This window comes from Bombina bombina, chromosome 5, assembly GCF_027579735.1.
Source record: "Bombina bombina isolate aBomBom1 chromosome 5, aBomBom1.pri, whole genome shotgun sequence".
NCBI classification, from domain to species: Eukaryota; Metazoa; Chordata; class Amphibia; order Anura; family Bombinatoridae; genus Bombina; species Bombina bombina.
In genome coordinates, this window is record NC_069503.1 from 297,189,059 (window position 1) to 297,209,638 (window position 20,580).

At 37.1% G+C, this 20,580-nt stretch overlaps 1 protein-coding gene across 3 annotated transcripts in view; it reads left to right on the forward strand.

The window, feature by feature from the left end:
• Positions 1-19,959: 19,959 nt before the first annotated feature.
• Positions 19,960-20,580, forward strand: part of LOC128660289 (probable acyl-CoA dehydrogenase 6) — a 754,599-nt gene continuing 753,978 nt past the window's right edge. For 2 of the 3 annotated variants that reach the window (XM_053714055.1, XM_053714057.1), the window contains exon 1: positions 20,344-20,436. The gene's annotated coding sequence lies outside the window, so the exon portion shown is untranslated. Of the gene's footprint in view, positions 20,014-20,343; positions 20,437-20,580 lie in introns of those variants that run through there. The other variant, XM_053714056.1, reaches the window with a different exon arrangement.

The window sequence follows — 20,580 nt, forward strand, 5'->3', positions numbered from 1 at the left end:
GTTTAATATAAATGGTCTCTTTACATAAGCAAAAAAATAATGTAATGCCTTTTTAAGGAGGATAATGCAGTTCTGTAGTAAAATAAGCAATTTTTTTAATGAAAATTCATTGGACTACTTTCAGTAGATATCTATACATATATATGCTCTACAAATAACGTAATAATAGTATATAGCAAAAGAATTTTCAAAAGGTCTGCGGGAAAAGGTAGTTAAACTGAATAAAACAGAAAAGGGATATAAAAATATATTCAACAAGGAATTGAGAATGCAAATCAGCAGTGTTCAAACTCTAATAAAGAAGTGGAAAATGAGGGGTTCTGTTGAAACCAAACCACGGTCAGGTAGACCAACTAAAATTTCAGCCACAACTGCCAGGAAAATTGTTCGGGATGCAAAGACAAACCCACAAATAACTTCAGGTAAAATACAGGACGTGTGGCTGTTTCAAGATGCACAATAAGGAGGCACTTGAAGAAAGATGGGCTGCATGGTCGAGTCGACCGAAGAAAGCCATTACTACGCAAATGCCACAAAGTATCCCACTTATAATACGCCAAAAAGCACAGAGACAAGCCTCAAACCTTCTGGCATAAAGTTATTTGGAGTGATGAGACCAAAATTGAGCTTTTTGGCCACAACCATAAACGCTACATTTGGAGAGGAGTCAACAAGGCCTATGATGAAAGGTACACCATTCCTACTGTGAAACACAGAGGTGGATCACTGATGTTGGGATGTGTGAGCTACAAAGGCACAGGAAATTTGGTCAGAATTGATGGCAAGATGTATGCAGTATGTTATCAAACAGAACACCTCATTTTCCACTTCTTAATTAGAGTTTGAACACTGCTGATTTGTATTCTCAATTCATTGGATATCTTTTTATATCCCTTTCCTGTTTTATACAGTTCAACTACCTTTTCCCATAGATCCTTTGACAATTCTTTTTCTTTCCCCATGACTCAGAATCCAGAAACATCAGTGCAATACTAGATGAAAGATGCAAGGGTCTGTCAGGAGTCCAGAAACTCATTGACCTTTTATACACACTAATTACAAGCAAACATCACAGGTGAGGATGGTCACCTTTCTCTGAAAAAATGGCCAAGAAATCATAAATTCAGCCAGGGTATGTAAACTTATGAGCACAACTGTATATATATATATATATATATATATATATATATATATATATATATATATATATATATATATATATATATATATATATATATATATATATATATATATATATATATATATACTGTATATATATATATATATATATATATAATATTTATATACCTTTTATATATGTGTATGAGTGTATATATTAGAGATGTGCATTTGTTTCATTATTAATACATATTCGTAATGAAAAACAGATATTCATTTCGTTATCCCAATAAATCAATGCACAAAGAATTTTAAAGAAAACAAATAAATACTGACAAAATTCCTCAGTATTCATTAGTTTCCTTATTTGTTTTTTAATGGTTAACACTTCTCTTTAGTTTGCTGGAGAGCTTACTAATCTGATCCTCTTCTTGCCAAAGCCCCAGCCACACTAACAAAGCCCCAGCCACGCTAACATGAGGCTTAGAGTGGTCGACTCCAGGTGCAGGTCCTGAGTGCCAAGTGCATTAAGCCTGCTGTTAGTGCGGCTGGGGCTCTGGCAAGAAGAGGATTGGGACAGCGTGCACTGCAGCTGGCAAAAGGTAAGTATAAAGCTACAGGTGAAATGTTTCACCTGTAGCTTTGAAAATTTACATTTCTTTTTACGAAAAATGAAAATTTTAACTAAAGTGTAAATGTTTAACTAAAATTCAGTATTTGTTTCGATTTAAACAAAAAGAATACCAAATATTGCAGCCATCGAATATTCTGGGAAACTAATTTTCCCAAATATTCATTAAGACAAATTAGTCAGAAAATGTTTTCTTAGCTGCACAAGTCTAATATATATGTGAATATATGTACAGTTGTGCTCATAAGTTTACATACGCTGGCAGAATTTATGATTTCTTGGCCATTTTTCAGAGACTATGAATGATAACACAAAACTCTTTCACTCATGGTTAGTGTTTGGCTGAAGCCATTTATTATCAATCACTGTGTTTACTCTTTTTTAATCATAATGGCAACAGAAACTACCTAAATGACCCTGATCCAAAGTTTACATATCCTGGTGATTTTGGCCTGATAACATGCACACAAGTTGACACAAAGGGGTTTGAATGGCTATTAAAGGTAACCATCCTCACCTTTGATCTGCTTGCTTATAATTAGTGTGAGTGTAAAAAAGGTCAATAAGTTTCTGGACTCCTGACAGACCCTTGCATCTTTCATCCTTTGCTGCACTGACGTTTCTGGATTCTGAGTCATGGGGAAAGAAAAAGAATTGTCAAAGGATCTGTGGGAAAAAGGTAGTTGAACTGTATAAAACAGGAAAGGGATATAAAAAGATATCCAAGGAATTGAGAATGCAAATCAGCAGTGTTCAAACTCTAATAAAGAAGTGGAAAATGAGGGGTTCTGTTTGATAACATACTGCATTCATCTTGCCATCAATTCTGACCAAATTTCCTGTGCCTTTGTAGTTCACACATACCCAAAACATTAGCGATCCACCTCCGTGTTTCACAGTAGGAATGGTGTACCTTTCATCATAGGCCTTGTTGACTCCTCTCCAAATGTAGCGTTTATGGTTGTGGCCAAAAAGCTCAATTTTAGTCTCATCACTCCAAATGACTTTGTGCCAGAAGGTTTGAGGCTTGTCTCTGTGCTGTTTGGCGTATTATAAGTGGGATACTTTGTGGCATTTGTGTAGTAATTGCTTTCTTCTGGCGACTCAACCATGCAGCCCATCTTTCTTCAAGTGCCTCCTTATTGTGCATCTTGAAACAGCCACACCACATGTCCTGTATTTCACCTGAAGTTATTTGTGGGTTTGTCTTTGCATCCCGAACAATTTTCCTGGCAGTTGTGGCTGAAATTTTAGTTGGTCTACCTGACCGTGGTTTGGTTTCAACAGAACCCCTCATTTTCCACTTCTTTATTAGAGTTTGAACACTGCTGATTTGCGTTCTCAATTCCTTGAATATCTTTTTAGATCCTTTTCCTGTTTTATTCAGTTCAACTACTTTTTCCCGCAGACCCTTTGACAATTCTTTTGCTTTCCCCATGACTCCAGAATCGTCAGTGCAGCACTGGATGAAAGATGCAAGGGTCTGTCAGGAGTCCAGAAACTCATTGACCTTTTATACACACACACTAATTGCAAGCAAACAGATCACAGGTGAGGATGGTTACCTTTAATAGCCATTCAAACCCCTTTGTGTCAACTTGTGTGCATGTTATCAGGCCAAAATCACCAGGGTATGTAAACTTTTGATCAGGGTCATTTGGGTAGTTTATGTTGTCATTATGATTTAAAAAGAGTAAACACCGTTGATTGATAATAAATGGCTTCAGCCAAACACTAACCATGAGTGAAAGAAAAAATGTTGTGTTATTATTCATATTCTCTGAAAAATGGCCAAGAAATCATAACTTCTGCCAGGGTATGTAAACGTATGAGCACAACTGTATATAATACATGTTTATTTATGTGTTTATATAAGTATACTGTATACCTACAGATATACACAAATATATGCACCTTGAAGCCCTTTCCAGTAAAATACCATAAAACTTGAAATATACTTTTTAACATTTTTTTATATTTTATGTGTTTAACTATGCATTTACTGTAAATATTTTACATTCCAATGTTCTTCACTTAGAAGAAAATGTTTTTAGTATTTCTTAATATGTATGTCTATATATATCTGTATATATCTATACCTGTATATTTATAGGTCTAGATAAATATTTAAAAAGAAAACAACAACAAAAAAACTGAAATATATAGAAATATATATTTAAAAATACATAAAAATACACATGAAGAACGTTGGAATGTAAAATATGTATAACTGCCTTTGGGTTTAGCACTGTACGTCTTACATGGCATTGGGTTAGCACGTGCGTGATAAGTGTTTGTTTTTTTAAAGCATGCTCCATTGAAGTATATGTGGTGAAGAAGTCAATGCGGTTGCAATATCTGAAGTCCTGTTAGCGTGCATACAAGTTGAAAGTAAAAAGTTAGCGTACAAACAAAACCTAATGCAGGGTAACTTTTTACTTTCAATTTGTATGTACGCTTACCTGCTTGCATTAAAAGATTACTTTGAATTCAGTTAGAGCAATAGTGTACCACTTGTAATCTGGCCCAATATTAGGTAGGTACCACAAAAGCAAATTTGCCCTCAATTCAAAAAGAAGCATACAAAAATAGATATTGTCAAATTAAGCTTTAGTTTTACATATTAAACAGGACATTAAAACCAAAATTAAAATTTCCATTAACAATTAATCAAAAGGTCAATCTAGCACTCGAAAGCAGAGTGAGTGCTACACTATCTGCCCTGAGTCGTTCTAATCCGTGGCGGAAGAAACAGCACACCGCCAGGATTTCTGACACAGGGAAAGACTGGTGCTACCGATCCTAGAGCACAAGTGCCGATAGAAGGCCTTATCACAAGGGCTATGTCCTCCTGAAAGAGAGGCCTCCCTGCCCTGACGTCCCAAAGCACACCGCAAACCAGCCCTCTAACAAGCGGAGAACAACACAGTACCTGGTGAAAAGACAGCTGCCTGGCAACTGACAGCCTCCAGGACCCCTGGATGAGACAAGAGGTGAGGGCGGCGTGGTATACCCAACGCTGACACCATCCCCGGCAGAGGCTTACAATAGTCTTCGCTGGGCTAAGCAATAGAGCAGGAAAGCCGCAGCAGAGCCGCTACTGGTGGTAGGGAGCACAAGAGGTGCAAGATCGCACCTCTTTTTCACTGATTATTTTTACTCTTGCCTTTTTTTGGTATGTAAGCACTAAGGGCAGGACTCACATACATCCCTCCATTCCCTTTTTTTTTCCGTAACACGAATGGAAAAATATATTACCAGCACTAAGCCTAAATCACCAGGGATGTCTATTAAACACAAAGAGAAAAAAAGTAAAAACACCACAGATACTTCTCTAAACAATACAATGGAACCTTCTTTTCCACACGTTGTAATTGACCCTCAGAATTTAACCCTTTGAGTGCTAAGCACTTTCCCACCTGGGTGCTAAGCTGAGCTTTTTTTTTTTACAGATCCCCAAGACTGGCGATTACCTGTCCAACCGTGGGTCTTGGGGGTCTGTAGCTGCTTAGATACCTGAGATACAGGAGATTCCCTATCTTTTGCATTGCCCATTTTAAATAAAATTGTGCAGTGATGTCATCACATCATTGCTCCAAAACGTGAAGCCCCGGTGATGCCTGTCACTATACAGGCCCGATCACCGGGGTAGGAGCGGTGGAAGCCTCCAGCTCTCCCTCAAGGAGGGAGAGTGCTAGCGACGGCTCTGAGCCGTCGTTAGCACCTGAGTGAGACAATTTGCGACGGCTCAGAGCCGTCGTTAGCACTCAAGAGATTAAGCAAACAAATCCTGGAAATGATTCTACCAAATTTGACAGCCTTAGGAAAGATCTCTCAGAGCTCACAGCTGAAGTAAGACAATTCTCAGCTAGAATACTAGAGGTAGATAATAGAGTTTCAGATTTAGAGGACATGACAAATTCCCAAGCTCAAAAGATTACAATTAATGAACACAGAATTCAATCCCTCCAGCTCAAAGTAGAGGAGCTGGTGGATAGGTCAAGAAGAAACAATCTTAGGGTGATAGGCCTTCCTGAACTCCCCGAATATTTGGATCTATTACACTTTGCTTCAGTCATACTCCCAAGAGAGCTAGAGGTTCAGATGTAGAATAACACTACACTAGTGAAAAGAGCACATAGAATAGGGACACCTAGAGACGAAGGGAGAGATAAGGTTAAAAAATGGACAGTGTTAATTAAATACTTATACTTCCAAATCAAAATGAACATTCTCAGACAATACAGATAAACAGCATCACATAAAATTGGGGAAAATAATATTTTACTCTTTCAAGATTTCTCTTCTGATACTTCGACTAAAAGACAACAACTTTCACCATTATGCACGCAACTAATTAAAATAGGTATGCGAGCCTCAATTTTATACCCAGCAAAACTTAGAGTGACTAATGAAACAGAAAATGACTGGATAGGCTGGAAGTTAAAGCCCCTAGAAGTTATAACAGGGAAGCTAGGTTTCTTAATAATTTCTTTAAGAGTCTCAAACTTAAAGACATAAGGCGCACCCATAACCCAGATAGTAAAACGTATACTTGTGAATCTAAGACACATAAAACTTTCTCCCGAATAGACTTCTTTGTAATAAGTGAAAATATGCTCTACCTAGAGCTGGAAACTAAAATACAGGACATATATCTCTCAGCTCATGCATGTATATCCCTTCAAATTAAAGGGACACTGAACCCAATTTTTTTCTTTCATAATTCAGATAAAGCAGCAATTTTAAGCAACTTTCTAATTTACTCCTATTATTATTTTTTCGTCGTTCTCTTGCTATCTTTATTTGAAAAAGAAGGCATCTAAGCTAAGGAGCCCGCCAATTTTTGGTGCAGACCCTGTACAGCACTTGTTTATTGGTGGGTGACTTTATCCACCAATCAGCAAGAACAACCCAGGTTGTTCACCAAAAATGGGCAGGCATCTAAACTTACATTTTTTTTTCTCAAATAAAGATACCAAGAGAATGAAGAAAATTTGATAATAGGAGTAAATTAGAAAGTTGCTTAAAATTGCATGCTCTATCTGAATTATGACAGAAAAAAATTGAGTTCAGTGTCCCTTTAAATACAGAAACAATTCTCTTAATGGTAATAACAACTTCTTTTTCCCCCTCCTGACGCTCGTCACTTCATACGTCAACAATGACGAATACGGCATCCTCCAATCATGGCTTCCCCCCAGGGGAATCATTGCCTGAGGCAATGCCGTGATTGGAGGAAGCCTGATTCATTATTCAGATAAAGCTTACAATTTTAAGAAAACGTTCCGGGTCACATCTATTTTCAAATTTCCTTTAATTCTTGGTGTCCTTAGCTCCTTTACATGAGAAGATACTGAGGTAAACTCAGGAATGTGTACTTTATGTATAACAATGCTGCCATTTAATGCTGAAGACAGGTTCACCAGGCTATGAGTTGAGCTGCTTACCTAGGTATCTACTCATGTAAAGTAACAAGTAGAATTTAATAAATAACAATTGCACAATAAAAAGACAATGCAATTGCAGTTACTTTCAATTTAATATGAGCAGTAGAATACTTTCTGGCAACTTTCAATTTTCCCTCCCCCTGTATCATGTGACAGCAATTAGCCAATAACAAAATATACATCATATACGTACATACTCTGCACATTTGCACATGCTCAGTAGGAGCTGGAGCCTCAGAAAGTGTGCATATAAAAATAATGTGCACATTTTGATAATGGAAGTATACTGAAAAGGTTTTTTAAATTGTGTGCTTTATCCAAGTTATGAAAGTTTAATTTTTACTTTAGTGTCCCTTAATTTTCAGCAAAAGGTACCAAGCAAAAAAGTACATTTGATAACAAGTACATTTTTTTTCACTGCATTTTAATCATGATAGCGTAATTTTGAATTATACACCCCTTTAAAGTATTTTATTTATATATGGAGAATATATCCACATACTCATTAAGAAACCTTTGATTACTGTTTATCTTATCTTCATTACAGTAGCTGACGAGTAGCAGATATTAATGAGCTTCTGTATTAACTAAACAATCACTGTGTAGAATGTTGCAGTTACTTCATGCTCTGTAAAAATAACAACTTTAAACTGTAAATTGAATGAAATCCACACAAAAAAATATAATGAAAGTAGATAACATTTTGTTAGTACACATGGTTAAACATGTTATGGAGGATTTACTCGCAAGTTTAATGTCCATTTAATCATAATAAAAACTATATAATATATTTTATATTTATTTTGTTTATTATGCTGCAATTAATTTAAAAATGATATTCTTTTTTATCCCACTGCACACATAAAGACTGGAGTACGTATTGCATTTTGCAAGACACTGCAACTTTCTAAAAAGTGATTGCTTAGAACAGTGCAGGAGCTAGCTCATTCATATATGCCCTTAAAGGGACATGAAACCCAACAATTTAATTTAATGATTCAAACAGAACATACAATTTCAAACAACTTTCCAGTTTGCTTATATTATCTATTTTGCTTCATTCTCTTAGTATCCTTTATTGAAGGGGCAACAATGCACTATTGGGAGCTATGCTTTTCAACAAAGGATACTAACATAATAAAGCAAATTAGATAAAAGAAGTAACTTCGAATGTTGTTTCTAAAATTTTCTATCTGAATCATGAAAGAAAATGTTTAGATTTCATGTCCCTTTAATTGATCACAGCAAAAGAAATAAAAGAAATATGTTTTATACACTTTTCAAGGGGTGTTTACTAGTAGGAAACCCTGAAAATGGTACTAGTAAAATAACAGTTCTCTATATGGTATATATACTTATGTAGATATTGTAGCTCATGAATTGTTTAACTTTTTTTAAAATATCTGTCAAATGATTTTGCTTACTATAAATTCTGAGTGATTGTGGCAACATTTCAGTTAACATTCATGGCCAAAAATCTTTCAGAGCAAAACTAAAAAATATAATGTTAACACAGGAAGTGCTTTCCACAAAAAGCTCAAACCATTTACCATTTGATGATTGAAGGCTGAAGACTTAGCCTCATATTTTCTACAGCTTTTCCTTTTTTATACACTGTTTTACTGACCATCATGAATCATATTTTATAAAATTAAAAATTGCAATCAAGGAAAGAGATTGGGGGCTTAGAGTCACGCTTCTAGTTGAATATACATATTTCTGCTTCTGCATTTTAATCAATCTAAGCATTTAAGGTTCCAATCAGACTGTGTCCCAGTGGATGTCTCAAGTGTTGGTAAGATAATTATAGGGGTTAAATAATGTCTTTGCCTACAGTATTATCATCTTCATTTTCTAATGTCAAATCACATTCTTATTTATCGTAAAATGTATTATCAGCATAGCACAAAGAGTTTATTTTTAATTAGATGAAAGTTAATTTGAATATAAAATATCTGCTTTATTTTATACAAGATAAAAAACAAGAGCGCAAACTTCGACTCAAGTCAAATTTTATTACAACAAACAGCAAGCGCTGTAACATATGCACATACTGGATATCAGTGAAAAAAAAACATGTCTCAAGAAACAGAGTCTGGTAAGCTCCTGCGGAATCTCCCAAACAGCCTTTTTTAGGTTCCATACGTGTCACAGGTTCAGTCTTTGTGATCTCTATAGCTACTCTGGGACAAAGGTGAATTGCACTGCTAATGGTGTTAAGACAAAGGTTCCCTCAACGCGTTTCTCCTGACGCCGGTCGGGCTTTCTCAAGAGGTATCGTTACCACCCAAGTTTTGTTTCTCGTTGAGACAGAAATTTCTAAGTCCATTACTATTGGTATTGTTACTGAACTTGGCATTGACATTTTTTAAGCAATGATTGGTAATATCATTCTTGTTGAAGTCCCTTTATTTGTCTTTCTTCCTCTCCGAGATAGATATTTTAGCGCTAATTATATTTTGTGTGGTTTCTGATTAATTTTATAAAATATTACTAAACACTTAAAGGGAGATTAACCTTAAAAAGTAAAAGCTCTTAAAATGTGTTAGAACATTTTTTATGGAACTGTTTTTTGCAACCAAATGTCATAGATGTGGTAATGAGTAAGTCATTCTAAGTGGAATCTTTTATTGCAGATCTGTTTCTTAAAGTCTGTGTACAATGTAGGATTCACAGCATTAACCAAAACATCTCAACCTTGGAAAAAGTGATTACATGGAAAAAATGCAACTTTCATAATTTAATCTTTTTCTGTGCATATTTTCTCAGACATCAGCTCCTACTGAGCATGTGCAAGAGTTCACAGTATATACATATATGAGTGTGTGATTGGCTAATTGCTGTCCCATGATACAGGGAGTGGAAAAAATGGAAGCAGGTTTGACATTTTTCAGAAAACAATCTACTACTGATATATAAATTCAGAGTAAGTGTTATTGCATTGTCTTTCTATTATGCATTTTCTGATTACGCAATTCATCTGCACCGACTGTTCATTTAACATAAATACCTATTTTGTGGCAGAAAGATCCTAAACTGGCATACAATTTGGATACCTCATTTCATGTAAGGACTCATACACCTGCAGTATTTTATTCCATGTCTGCAACAAATGCTGCCTACCACATTTTCAATGGGCATCTATAGTTATGCATATGATGCTTTAAAGGGACAGTATACACTCATTTTCATATAACTGCATGTAATAGACACTACTATAAAGAATAATATGCACAGATACTGATCTAAAAATTCAGTATAAAACTGTTTAAAAACTTACTTAGAAGCTGTCAGTTTACCTCTGTTGAAAAGGTAGCTGGAAAGCCCACTGCAAGTGGCAAATAAGACACTCCCCCCCCCCCCCCCCCCCCTTCTTTTGCATATGAAAAGACCCTTTACACAAACAGGAGCAAGCTGGAGTAGGTAGTCGAGCGTATTCACATAAAACTTTGGGGCTTGGTTAGGAGTCTGAAAATCAGAGCAATGTTATTTAAAAATAAGCAAAACTATACATTAATTAAAAAAAAAAACTTTATGGGCTATATAAATAGATTATCTACAAAACATTTATGCAAAGAAAAAATGAGTGTATAATGTCCCTTTAAGGGACAGTCTACAATATAATTTTTATTGTTGTAAAAGATAGATAATCCCTTTTTACCCATTCCCCAGTTTTGCATAACCAACACAGTTATATTAATATAATTTTTACCTCTGTGATTACCTTCTATCGAAGCACCTTCTGACAGCCCCCTGATCACATTACTTTTTATTTATTATTTATTTATTATCTATTGACTTCCATTTAGTATTGTGTTGTGCTAAATCTAAAAAAAACTCCTCAGGTGTTAACACAATGTTATCTATATGGCCCACATGAACTGCAGTCTCCTGTTGTGAAAAGCAAATAAAAAAGCACGTGATTAAGAGGCTATCTGTAGTAGCTTAGAAACAAGCAGAAATTTAGAGGTTTGAATGTTATAAAGTATATTAATATAACAATGTTCGTTGTGCAATGCTGGGGAATGGGTAGTAAAGGCATTATCTATCTTTTTAAACAATAGCATTTTAGTGTAGACTGTACCTTTAATTAAACATATGCTTTGGCGTAGATTTGTTAAAGGTCGAATGGACATGATTCGCTGTAGCAAATCATGTCCGCTCGACCTCGCTAATGTCGGCATTTAACATTGCACAAGCATTTCTTGTGAAATGCTTGTGCAATGCCGACCCCTGCATACTTGCGGACAATAGGCCGGTGTCAATCATACCGATCGGATCAGATCGGGATGATTTCAGTCCGCCACCTGAAAGGTTGTGGAGAGGTTAAGGATCAGTGGTCTTGCAACCGCTGCTTCTTGACATCCGCTTCAGGCGAGCACCCGCTCCTTAATAAATATACCCATTTGTCTTTTTATCTGCCAAGCATGGGCAAAACTACAGGGGGTGCAGAGGTCGCAATTGTGACTGGGCCCCCAAGGGTGGGGGCCCAGCTAAAAAAAAACAAAGTTGACCAGCCACTGCCTGCACTGATATCATGCGAGTGTGACATGATGTTTTACTAGTGTCTCTGACTACAGGGATTAGTTTACCCATTGGTGTTTATGTGTGTGTATGTATGTGACTGTGTGTGTATTTATGCACACGTGTGTGTGTATGTTTGTGTGTGTATGTATGTATGTGACTGTGTGTGTATTTATGCATGTATGTGTGTGTGTGTGTGTTTGTATGTGACTGTGTGTGTATTTATGCATGTATGTGTGTGTGTATGTATATATGTGACTGTGTGTGTATTTATGCACGTGTGTGTGTGTGTATGTTTGTGTGTGTATGTATGTATGTGACTGTGTGTGTATTTATGCATGTATGTGTGTGTATGTATGTATGTGACTATGTGTGTATTTATGCATGCATGTGTGTATGTATGTATGTGACTGTGTGTGTATTTATGCATGTATGTGTGTGTGTGTGTGTGTGTGTGTGTATGTATGTATGTGACTGTGTGTATTTATGCACACGTGTGTGTGTGTATGTTTGTGTGTGTATGTATGTATGTGACTGTGTGTGTATTTATGCATGTATGTGTGTGTATGTATGTATGTGACTGTGTGTGTATTTATGCATGTATGTGTGTGTGTGTGTGTGTGTGTGTGTGTATGTGACTGTGTGTGTATTTATGCATGTATGTGTATGTACAGGTAGCCCTCAGTTTACGCCGGGGTTAGGTTCCAGAAGGAATGGTTGTAAATCGACACCGTTGTAAATTGAAACCCAGTTTATAATGTAAGTCAATGGGAAGTGAGGGAGATAGGTTCCAGGCCCCTCTCAAATTTGTCATAAGTAACACCTAATACATTAGTTTTAAAGCTTTGAAATGAAGACTTTAAATACTAAACAGCATTATAAACCTTACAAAATAATCACACAACACAGAATATATAATTAAACTAAGTTAAATGAACAAAAACATTTGCTAAACAGCATTATGAACCTAAGACAATAATCACACAACACAGACTTCACTTAAATTTTTCTGCAAACAGTTCTTTCTATGCATTCCAATCTGGACTGATTTATAGACAGGAAGATCTTGTTCCTTTGAAATCTGCTCGATAGCTCAGGTCTGGTTAAACTGATTAATTTCAGCTTGCTTGGCTTTGCTGCAACACAAGCGGACAGCTCCACCTACTGGCTATTTTAATAAATGCACTGCTTCTCAATGCTTTTCAATAGCAGTCACATGACTGGAAAAAAAGGTTGTTATTCTGAAACGGTGTAAATTGAACCGTTGTAAAACGAGGGCCACCTTGTATGTGACTGTGTGTATTTATGCATGTATGTGTGTGTGTGTGTATGTTTGTGGATCCAGCAAATTACAGACCTTGTTACTACAGCATGGGGAGATGGGGTAAACAGTGTCAATATACAGTACCACTATATATAGTACGGGGGGGCTGGACTATGTCACAGACTGCTGTGGTCACTTTATAATGTACTGGGGCGGGTAGGGTCAGGCCAGCCATCTCACCGGCAGATTACAGACTGTGTCACTGACTCACTATATACAGTACTGGTGGGTTAAACAGTGTCACTATATACAGTAATAGGTGGTCAGATCATCTCACAGACTGTGGCCACAGGGTACCTCCTTTTGCAGACATGTAATCTGATTCAATTTATTTTTTCTACGTTAAATGTTAAAAAAAAAGAAGATATGTATCAAATTCACTTTTTTTGGGGGTGGGGGGGGGGCCTTCTTAGATTCTTGCACCTGGGCCCTGTGGTTTCTAGTTACGCCTCTGCTGCCAAAGAACATAGAAAGTGAAAAATAATGTGCTCTATATTAGTAGAGTCATTTCTTTATTGACAAACCACACTCTTTAAGAGCAATTAGCCTGGGGAGACAAATATAAAACATTTATATGACTAAACTACCTCAGCTGATATGCAACTTATGTTAACTAGCTTGTTCACAAACATCAGATATAATACTAGAAGCATGGTCCCAGCTGCAGGAAAGTACTTTTTTGTAAAAGGAACAAGTGAGCTAAAAGAGGCTGCACCCTGGGTGGGTACCATTGATAGGAAAAGCTTGCCCACTGTGGGACATGAGGATGTGGGCATGTACACAGCATGTAAAACTTAAAGGGCCATAATAGTTGAAAAATTACATGCTCTAATTTGTTAGAGTTTAAGACTATTGACCCTGCACTACTGTGTTTTTAAAGCCTTTTACCCCAGCTAGTCACTGAATCCAATGGCACCAAACTAATATACTGTGGTAGTACCCTCTTTCATTTGAATATTGAACTCTCAGGAGTGAATTAAACTAAGGATAGAGTGCTGTGCATGGGTACTAATATTGCTAAAAAGACAGTATAGACTAAAAAGTAGCACTTCTGTCTCCCAATGATTATTACTTTACAGAAAAAGGGACAGTACAAATCATCTCATAAAACATAACTTTTATTAAAACAATATGATTCAAATACAAAACTCGAGTTAAAAACACATTGTATGATTCAAACTGTAACTCTATCAAGCCAGTTGTTCTACTCAATCAAATATATATTTAAATACCTGGGGCGCGATCCGATATAGATCGCAGTTTGCGGCGCAAGCGAGGAGACCGGCGTCGCCCGCAGTTTCAGCTCACAACTCGAGCCATCCCATATAAGTCGCCGTCAGATGCTAACGTGCCGTAAGTCTCACAAACCAGCGATGTCCAGAAATCTGCGCAAGTACAAATTTCTGGCGTCGCCAGTGACTTGCGGCACGTTAGAAACTGCCGGCGCCTATAAAACCTGACTAAAGTTTAAAACACCCGCACTGTCTAACACGCCTACCTAACATAGCCCGCACTGTCTAACACGCCTCCCTAACATAGCCCGACACGTCTAACCCTCTATCCGCTATCCCCCCTCACTATCCTAACAATAAAAAAGCTATTAACCCCTAAACCGCCGCTCCTTTACCCCGCCGCAACCTAATAAAGTTATTAACCCCTAAACCGCCGCTCCCGTACCCCGCCGCCAGCTATATTATATCTATAACCCCCTAAAGTGAGCCCCTAACACCGCCGCCATCTATATTAAAATTATTAACCCCTAATGTAAGCCCCTTACACCGCCGCCATCTCTATTAAAATGATTAACCCCTAATTTAATCTACCTACCCCGCCGCCAGCTATATTATCTATATTAACCCTAAGTATATTATAGTTAATATAGGTATTACATTATATATATTAACTATATTAACCCTAATTATATTAGGGTTAATATAGTTACTATAGTATTTATATTAACTATATTAACTCTATCTAACCCTAACTAAATTTATATTAAATTAATCTAATTAATTTATAAACTAAAATATACCTATTTAAATCTAAATACTTACCTATAAAATAAACCCTAAGATAGCTACAATATAATTAATAATTACATTGTAGCTATGTTAGGGTTAATATTTATTTTACAGGTAAATTGTTAATTATTTTAACTAGGTATAATAGATATTAAATAGTTATTAACTATTTAATATCTACCTAGTTAAAATAATTACCCAATTACCTGTAAAATAAATCCTAACCTAAGTTACAAATACACCTACACTATCAATAAATTTAATAAACTACAAACATCTATCTAAAAATACAATTAAATTAACTAAACTAAATTACAAAAAAAAACAAACACTAAATTACAAAAAATAAAAAAAAGATTACAAGATTTTTAAGCTAATTACACCTATTCTAAGCCCCCTAATAAAATAATAAACCCCCAAAATAAAAAAAAATCCCTGCCCTATTCTAAATTAAACAAATTTCAAAGCTCTTTACCTTACCAGCCCTTAAAAGGGCCTTTTGTGGGGCATGCCCCAAAGAATTCAGCTCTTTTGCATTCAACAAATACAATCCCCCCCCCCCCATTACAACCCACCACCCACATACCCCTATTCTAAACCCACCCAAACCCCCCTTAAAAAAGCCTAACACTACCCCCTGAAGATCTCCCTACCTTGTCTTCACCACACCGGGCCGAACTCCTGATCCGATCCGGGCGATGTCTTCCTCCAAGCGGCAAAGAAGAATTCTTCCTCCGGCGACGTCTTCCTCCAAGCGGCAGCAAAGTCTTCATTCTTCCGGCGGCATCTTCAATCTTCTTTCTTCGCTCCGCCGCCGCATAGCATCCATCCCGGCCGACTGCTGAACTTGGAATGAGGTACCTTTAAATGACGTCATCCAAGATGGCGTCCGCCGAATTCCGATTGGCTGATAGGATTCTATCAGCCAATCGGAATTAAGTTAAAAAAATCTGATTGGCTGATTGAATCAGCCAATCAGATTCAAGTTCAATCCGATTGGCTGATCCAATCAGCCAATCAGATTGAGCTCGCATTCTATTGGCTGATCGGAACAGCCAATAGAATGCGAGCTCAATCTGATTGGCTGAAGTATTTAGATTTAAATAGGAATATTTTAGTTTATAAATGAATTAGATTAATTTAATATAAATTTAGTTAGGGTTAGATAGAGTTAATATAGTTAATATAAATACTATAGTAACTATATTAACCCTAATATAATTAGGGTTAATATAGTTAATATATATAATGTAATACCTATATTAACTATAATATACTTAGGGTTAATATAGATAATATAGCTGGCGGCGGGGTAGGTAGATTAAATTAGGGGTTAATCATTTTAATAGAGATGGCGGCGGTGTAAGGGGCTTACATTAGGGGTTAATAATATTAATATAGCTGGCGGCGGTATAGGGGGATTAGATTAGGGGTTAATAATTTTTATATAGGTGGCGGCGGTGTAAGGGGTCAGATTAGGGGATAGATAAGGTAGATGGCGGCGGTTTTAGAGGCTCACAGTAGGGGGTTAGTTTATGTAGATGGCGGCGGGGTCCGGGAGCGGCGGTTTAGGGGGTAATAACTTTATTAGGGATTTCGGGGGGGTGGGGATCGCGGTTGACAGGGAGATAGACATTGCGCATGCGTTAGGTGTTAGGTTTATTTTAGCAGATCGCGGTTGACAGGGAGATAGACATTGCGCATGCGTTAGGTGTTAGGTTTATTTTAGCAGCCAGTTTAGGAAGTTACGGGGCTCCAATAGTCAGCGTAAGGCTTACTACGGCTGCTTTTTGTGGCGAGGTGAAAATGGAGTACGTTTTCTCCATTTTCGCCACGTAAGTCCTTACGCTGCATATTGGATACCAAACTGCGCTGGTTTGGTATACCTGCCTATGGCCCAAAAAACTACGGGCGACGGCAGAAATATACGCGCGTAACTTCTAGGTTACGCCGTATATAGGATACCAAATCAGCGTAAATATTGGTGTCGCCGGCTTTTGCGGGCGACGCTTTATATCGGATCGACCCCCTGATACTATTGTATATCCTGTAATATCAGTGGTCTCTGAGCAGAATACTATTTAGTCCAAGTTCAGGGAGTCAGATGACATCAGGAAACAAAGGGCTGGATGCAGGTAGGATGAACTGGAGAGCCAGGAAAACCAAGACCTGGGATTACTTATGACTTGTCACTAGAATAACCAAGTTCTGAAGGGTTTCATAGGAAGTTATATGGCAGTGTGTGATGTCTTTATAATTTATGTGATTACCACTTGATTGGGTGTTGCAATTTAGCTCACTCCTTGAATGTAGGTGGAAGGGAAGGGGCAAAGAATAGTGCAGCCTACACGTCAGAGTTAGCACGGCCGGGCTCACTAGCAAGGTAACATGGCGCCCGTGCAGGTAAGTAAAATAGCGCTTACCCTAACCAATAAAGGCATTTCATTTTTTGACTATTATGGCCGTTTAATCTTGCATACCTAAGTTGAATTGATCTTACGCTCATACATACTGTAAAATATTCTAAATAATGCATAGAAAATATATATATATATATTTATATATATATATATATACTGTGTGTGTGTGTGTGTTTGTATATATATATATATAAATATAGAAAGGATGATTGTTTCTGGCAACCTGTGCATGTCAATGATGTGCCCAAATATCAGACATCAGGCAGCCTGCTCTACTCCCATACATTTCTCCTATTACCAGGTGCAGGGTACTAGTATCCTCTGTGTGCCATCTAAGTGCCAAACATCAGACATGAAGCACGGTCCCAGCAACCTCTACATACCTGCTCTACATCCATACATTTGTCCCACTACCAGGTGGAAGGTCCCAGTGACCTCTGTGCGCCATCTGATTGCCAAACATCAGACATCAAGCACGGTCCCAGCAACCTCTACATACCTGCTCTATGTCCATACATTTGTCCCACTACCAGGTGCAAGGTCCCAGTGACCTCTGTGCGCCATCTGAGTGCCAAACATCAGACATCAAGCACGGTCCCAGCAACCTCTACATACCTGCTCTATGTCCATACATTTGTCCCACTACCAGGTGCAAGGTCCCAGTGACCTCTGTGTGCCATCTTGGTGCCAAACATAAGACATAAAGCATGATCCTAGCAACCTGTACATACCATTTGTATTCACACACAAAGTGCATGTTACTTGCAACTTATGTTATGCCCAAGAATCTACCCTCAGAAAAGGGCGGTGTCCCTGCAAATCCTATATGGGCAAACATTACTCTTATTCTAGGTGCATATCCCATTCATCACAACTTTTTTAACCCTCATACCTGCTGTCTTGAGGCTGTTGTCTCTGCAATTGTTATGCTGGCTCACTCTGCACTGCCTGTAGGATTAGAAAATGAGTAGCGCCTGACTGCATTAACCTCAACAGAAGCCAGGAAACTTCACTCAAGAAGGCATTGGTGCATGTTCTTGCATTGAAGAGTTGTAATCTGAGACTTTCAAAGCCTGGTAACTGAAGTTGTGGCACAAGTAGTGTGCTGAATAGGAGAATGTGGGTACTCATGAATTGAAACTCCAACATGCATGTATCTTTGTGTGGAGAGGCACTAAGTATTTTTCCTTAACATACCTTAAAATAGAATTTAATTTTGACAGTTGGTGAGAAAATAAATTACCTGTTCTACTAAGATGGATAATTTGTTGTTACTTTAATGTGCCTTCATATATGGCATATGAAGCATGGATCTACAGTATATAATTGCTCTTACAAAACTGCTGGGATGTTTTCCAGTTGTGGTAGTTAACACAATATAAGACATATAATTAGTGCATTCTCTAGGTCATAGAGATGTACAGAAAAAAACCCAGCCAAAAAAAACAATAGACAGATAAAATTCCCCAAATAAAATCACTAGCCTTCATATCACATAAGAACAAAGTTATAAAGAACAGGTTATCTTGCCTTTCTGCTACATCTACACTCTTTAATAATACCACACAAATCCAAACGAATGATAATTGAATTCAAAGAGTCTGTTTTTTTAGGACATTGTTGAGAAGCAGAAAGAGGGAACTATGAGAGCTAACATTATTGAAGTCCAAGTGTACTCAGTAATGAAATGGCTTCACCTTTATACAGCTTGGCTGTTTTACATGGATTACGTAATTTTGTTTATTTATTTCATTGGGCAACTTTGTTGCAGACAAATTGCTGCAAAGCTTTGGTAAATATTATTAAATATGCTGTACAAGGAAGTCTGGATGCTAACCTTCATCCTCAAATTTCTCTTTCTATTAGTATCTAATAACCAGTGTGACATCCTCTTATATACATGATCCTGTTGGCTCTCTTGTAAGAGAAGGGCTGACCTATATGAGATGTCCTGAGGTCAAATGGACAGCATTGAACTTTAGCCATTTATTTGTTTCAGACAGGTGGCTGCTTGCATAATAAAACTGCACAGTACATGAGAACTATAGCTAATCAAAACATAACTAAAGCCAAAGGCCATTGCACAAGGTACAACGTTACATCAGCTCTGGAATAAGTACAAGCCTGCTTGAAGTTATTTCAGGCACTGCATTTTGGAAAGTGGCACAATATTAGTTTAACTGTATTTTGTGCAAGATTGCTCAAGTCTTTAAATTCCATCAGTAATCAGCAGAATTGATTTTACAAAGTTGATTTAGAGTCTCATTGCTAAAAATGTATAATACTAATATTTTTTTTATGGCAAACTTGATTTTTTAACTCCTTACTTTGATATGACCAGATAAACCTTCAATATTCATTTTTAGGAATGCCAAGGTTATTGGCCTCATCATAAACAAAAGTGTGTCCATGGTCTAAAGTGCTTCCCCAGTTACATTTTTTTTTTATCTCTAACAGGTCCACAACAGCGTTGGTATACAGTGCTTCCAGCTAGCAGGACATACACACAGTGTGCTAACTGAAGGTAACAGGCTTTTCTCACAGCCATGCATGTTTAAATCTAATTACACATGCTTCTGTTTGCAAAAATACTTCTAGAAAATGTTATAAGTGGTAGTAATATGTTTCTACTATCCATAAGACATGTAGACTGTTGTAGGTATTGTGTGCATAGAAAGAAAAAAACAAGGGTCGATGTATCAACAGACTTGTAGCACAGAACAATATCTTAAAATAATTTTTATTAGTGACAACCGAACTACACTGGGATATTTAATGCACCTGGCATTTGTTTTAGAGTAAAATAAAAAAAAAAAAAAACGAGTACAAGACCCTGACTCTTTACGCTACGGCAGATACGTCGCTAAGTCACATGACAGCTCTGTACACTCAGGGTCAGGAGCTTCCTGGACGTTGCGGTTTACTTGACTAAAAGTGCACTGATACTGTGAGTGATTACTACTTGAGTTTATTTAGTAAAAACTTTACAGTTGTGCACATCAGACATCTCACTTTTAATGTGAATTAAATGCCGTACATAATGTTAATATGTTTATTATATATTTTAATATAATGCAGTAGTTTATATATA